The sequence below is a fragment of the Benincasa hispida genome, chromosome 12, assembly GCF_027475165.1.
Source record: "Benincasa hispida cultivar pf3 chromosome 12, pf3_genome.v1.1, whole genome shotgun sequence".
NCBI lineage: Eukaryota > Viridiplantae > Streptophyta > Magnoliopsida > Cucurbitales > Cucurbitaceae > Benincasa > Benincasa hispida.
Genome location: NC_143489.1, coordinates 56,994,833 through 57,000,544, shown reverse-complemented (window position 1 = coordinate 57,000,544; position 5,712 = coordinate 56,994,833). Strand labels below are relative to the sequence as shown.

Here is a 5,712-nt window from a genome sequence, read left to right as displayed (position 1 = left end):
AGATTAAAAAATCTGAGAAGGAATTTTATTTGGGTTAATCACACTACATTGAAAAACTATTAAAGAGGTTTGATAGTAATGATGATACTTTTGTAAGAACATCTTATGATGCTAGTATAAAGGTTAAGAAAAATAAAAGAGATAGTATTTCTCAATCTGAATATGAAAAGATTATAAGAAGTGTTATGATTTTAATGAACTATACTAAACCTATTTTTGCATATATTGTAAGAAGATTGAGACTATATACACATAATCCTAATAAAGATTATTTAGTTATTCTTCGTCATTTATTAAGGTATCTTAAAAGTACAATAGATTATTATTTACATTTTAATAATCTTATGCAATATTAGAAGGGCAGTTTATGCAAATTGGGTAACATAAAATGATGAAGCCAGCTTTACTAGTAGATATATATTCTTAATAGGAGATGTACAATTGTGGGAGGGCATCACTATGAGTGGTTTAGAAACCTACTAGGAGATGTACCATTGTGGGGGGCTTCTGTACCAGTGTATCTTTATTGTGATTTACAAGCTGGCATAAGTATTGCCAATAACAGTGTGTATAATGGAAAAAGAAGGAATATTCACATGTGACATGGAGCTATGATACAACTGTCGAAAGAGGGAATTATCTTCTTGGAGTATGTAAGGTTTGAGAGGAATTTAGCAGATCCTCTTACTACAGGCCTAACTAGTAGAGAAATTCTAGAATTTTCAACAAGTATAGGACTCAAACCCTTATAGTGATCCTGGCCCTTTATTGGTCTATTGTGATAGACTTGATGGTCCATAACCTTTTATTTGGGTGGTCATAATACGAACTTGATGGATAGAACTAAAACTTTTAAATTTTGTAGCCCTTTCTTTGGGTGGCCTTGATATGGACTTGATGAAAAGTTGTAAAATCTTCTTAGCTCAAATTTTTGAGTGGTTTGTCTTTGATAGACTTGATGAAGTTAGTCCTGGTATGGACTAGATGTGATGTCTTCATAACTCATTTCTTTAATGGTCTATCGCAATAGACTCGATGAAGCAATTGAACGAACTCGTGTGAGGAGAACCTTGAGCGAAAATATACAAATAGATATGCATTTACATTAAACTACAACATGCTTTTTACAAGAAAAAAGGGTTTAAGAATTTCACTTTTGAAGAACCTTTCTTCATGAAACTCTCTCGAACAGTCACGTTCCTCGCTGAAGACCTTCTTCAACGAAACCTTAAACAGTAACTCGGATACAACCACAAAGAGTCCTTGGTATTCTTAGGGTGAAAACCCAAGAGTGGTGGGCTCTGACTATTTTTGTTAGAGGAAAAGGTTTAAGGTGGATGAAGGAGATTGAGGATTCTCTCAAGAACACAAGATAACAGAACAATTCTGTAAAAACTCTCAATCGTTTAATCTGTAATAACAAATCGTAGAATAAGAAGAGAAAACCACTTTTCTTTTATTCCTCTTGCCATAAAATTAATAATCATCCACTAAAGTAGTTGGAGAGAAAAGATGGGGAAGTTATGGTTATTATTCAAATAATAATAAAATAATATAAATAAATATGATAACTAACTTATCATATTATATTTATATTAAATTATATGTTATACCAAATATAACATATGACCTAGTTTTAATATTGTATCACATACAATATAACTATAGTTTCTTTTCTCTATTTTTTGGCATTTAATATAAATCATATTTATATTAAATGTAACAACAATGAATCACATTCATAGAAAATATATTTGAATCTCATTCAAATATTTATTTCCTCTCATTAAACTATAATGTATCAAATACATTAGGACAATTATATCATATATCATTGAAACAATTTAATTATATCATATATAATTAAATCCCTCTATTAATTTGAACAATTTAAATTAATCCAAAAACTGATTCTCAACTAAATCCTTTTGAGCTATCAAGGGGACCTTATGTACCTGTAGCTTGAAGCTCCAATGATACACGAATAATTAATTAAACTCTTTAATTACATTATTCACCATCGGTTAACTGTTGGACACTCCACGATGACCACTCACAAATTGCTTGTAAGTACATTTGAGTCAAATTATCGTTTTACCCCTATAGTTACATCTAACTTCTTAAGTACCCCTGATCCCTCTATTGAAAACTAGATCATAATTCTACTATGATTGAACTCCCTCAGGCCAGAAGAGGGTGTGAGCCACATTATTTAAGACCCGGAATCAGTTCTCAAGGGATCAATTTATCTACTAACCCCTGCTTCAAGGAATGAATGAATTCCATCTTGTGTAGCTGTGTTTTCAGCTCCCCAATCAGACGAATCCCCAAAATTGTAGGCTTGTTGAGTCGGCAATCTTGCCACTCTTACCCATACAAATCAAAGGATTGCCCTCATAGACAGGAGTTCATAACTCACTCAAGATTCAAGTCATGTTACCTATGGTCATCCTAGTGAAATGTAAGTTTCTATTATGAACGGTGTTATATAATGAGACTAAACAATTCGTGGTCCGGTCTTATACAAACTCCTTTGTATAGAATATCTCCGTTTGCATATCTAATAAATAAATGATTAGGATCATATCATTTGTAGGACTTTATAACAATTATAACACCTACAAAGTGGACCATACTCGTAGTGTCACCAAGATAAGGTACTCAACCTTATCCATCTACTACAGACCATTTAGGTTATCACTTAAACATGATCCACCTGTATGTCTCCACATACATCTTTAAGTTACAAAGATAACCTTGGGTGTTAGTTTATTGGTTTGTGGTTAATGCAACTAAAATATTACATATTCTATAGATAAAGTGAATAAAATATCATATATTTTATTATCAGATAAAGAGTTTGTTCGTACAATGTTTACAAACTATAGAACCCTATGAGGTTTAGGGCATCAACCCCAACAATAATAAACGTGAATGTGCACTACTACAAAAACAATGTTTCTTGATGTTTTTTAAAGGTCAAGAATCACTTTTCTTGACGTTTTAAAAAACGTCATGGGAACCAGTGTCAAGAATGTAAATTTTCTTGACGTTTTAAAAAATGTCAAGAAAAGTGACACTTGACATTTAAAAAACATCAAGAAACACTGACACTTGACATGTTTGAAATGTCAAGAATATGAGCGTTCTTGACAAGGAAAAAAATGTCAACAATTTTTTTTAACTTGACAATGAAAAAAGGTCAAGATATATCCTGTTTGCTCCTATATTTTGACATTTTTACCTATAACTACTCCTGTATTTTGATCCAACAATCACATTTGGTATATAAATGACATATATTCATTAATCAAATAAACAATACCATTTTCAATCTTATATATCAACTAAATTTCCACCAATTCCTTTAATAATTTTCTTGAATTATATTTCTGTTTGTCCTGCATTCAATCAACAGTAAAAAAAAAAATGGAAAAGATGAATCCACTCCAATTATCATTCCTTTCTACAGTCCTCAACTGACACCATTGAATAATCATTAAACACCTTAAACCTTTGCTTCATCATTCCATCAACAACCGTACAAGCATAGCATTTACAAGAGACAAAAACTCTAAATCATAAAAGAAATAGGTGCTTAGATTATATCATGCCTTTAGGTTTCAAATAAGAAAGTTCTTGGGAAGATCGACACATTGTCATTGCAAACAAAAAGGCTCCAATTGCAGAATGTTATAACATACAAAGAGTATGAAAACTGGTTCCATTATAGAAATTCAAACTTGACTACAATATTACCTACAACCTACACATTCATGTTGTTATTACTCTATCATGATAGGCTTGTTCTTGTTTGCCTTGAATCTCTGCTCTTTGAGCTTCTGCTCCTCAGTTTTCTGAAGTGAACATCACAAATAACATGATCAAACAACAAAATGCTTGTTTCTAACATGACAATGCGATTATTACAAATCGAGGAAATGCATTCCAAAATAAAGAATATATTTTGTTAATATTATTTTTTGGATTAAGCAATATGGAAAGTAAACTCATACTCTTACGTAATTCAAACAGTTGAGACAAGCATTCAACACAAGAAAAATATACTTCCCCTTTAAACTGTTGATTTGAAAGGGGAAGTGGATTTTCTTGTTTAATGAAACTCGATCCATTTGATACGGTATGATAATCAGTAGCCCATAAACTCATTCCACCATCATCACATTAGTTAATTGAACAAACGACAATTAAACAATTAATCAATCATGTAATTAAATTATTCAAGCAAATTGATTGTTTAAGGTATTTCATTATTGATCATTGGGGTTGGTTGAAAGGTAAGAAATTAAAGGAAAATATAAAACCTAGAGGAAAGAAATTTCTTTGAATAATTTGAAAAAAAGTTTCTTTGTAAAAACAAAATCTTTGTAAACTATTGAAAATTACTTAATCAAGTGTGTCAAATCATGAATCATCAGCATTAAAGCATCAGACAGGGATAACTAATATTTCATGTTTTCATCATCCACATTGTTTGAACTAGAATCATAAACCAAAACTTTGTTGAAAAACTTGCACTATCCCTCCAAATCATCCATTCATTCACATAGCCAATGAAAAATACAAAAATCCCAAGAAAACGTTTGATGAAAAACTGATAAAATGAGTTCCAATGTATATTAATAAAAGGAAAAGCAAAAGTGATATTCTAGAAGTTGAATATCAAAAACTAATTAAAAAGCAATTCAAAGATAAAATATTATGGAATTGATAAATACTTTGGAACTATCAAGGCTAAAATAAATATTAGTAGTCACTGAGACTAAAATCTCAAGGCTTCTGCAATTGTAAAATGCACAAACAATTCAAAGATAAACTGGACACATTTCACAGAAAAGGAAAGAACATATAGAAAATAGAGCTTCAAAACCATCTCAAACAAGAAAACTAAAATCAAAATTAAGGTTTCAGGGGCGTAATAGTATACCTCAAGAGACAGTACATTCCTCACTAGTAGCACTCGCTTGATTCGCCTGACATTCAATACCTAAACACAAACCCAAACCAATCATAGTTAAGATACATCAAATTATCATCCAAAACCACATCTAGAATTAAAGAAAATTTCAAAACTCCTTCAACTTACAAAGATCCATTATGTGATTTCTACAAATTGCACAGTTATCGACAATAATATCTACTCAATTAAATTAAGATGACGTTACAACAACGATAAGAAGAATCAGTAAGAAACATCTAAAAGCAAAAAGAATTAAAAAGAAATCAGAAAAGTTGAAATTAGGGTTTTGAAATACTCTAAGCCCAGAGAGTGTCAACATTCCACTTTTTGATCTCGAATCACTTAGGTTTTTTAGAAGACGAGGGGCCAGCAATGCTTGAAGCTTTGTCGACTTGAGAGCATTGTGACGATTGGAATTTTGTGAGGAATTGCAGAAATTTCACAAGAGGGAGAAGAGCAGTCGACTGAACACCCGTAGCATTTGCAAGGCGCACTTATTTTTCTGTCAAACCCATAACATTGCAATGCTATTGAGAGTGTTGAATGTTGTTTGTGTGAAGCGTGCTCGTTTTTCACTTTTTCATCAAAATTTGTAGCATTGCAATGTTACTTTTCAGCGTTGTAATGTTGTCCTGCATATTTTAGTATTCTTGATGTTTTAAAAATGTCAAGAAACCATTGAACTTGACATTTTTAAAACGTCAAATACTATATTTTTCGAAAAAATACAC

The 5,712-nt window shown here is 31.3% G+C and overlaps 1 non-coding gene across 1 annotated transcript; it reads right to left on the bottom strand.

Moving 5' to 3' along the window:
* Positions 1-4,413: 4,413 nt before the first annotated feature.
* Positions 4,414-4,494, bottom strand: LOC120068682 (small nucleolar RNA R38). Its single transcript, XR_005479313.1, has one exon. It is a non-coding gene; the product is annotated as a small nucleolar RNA R38 (small nucleolar RNA).
* Positions 4,495-5,712: the final 1,218 nt, after the last annotated feature.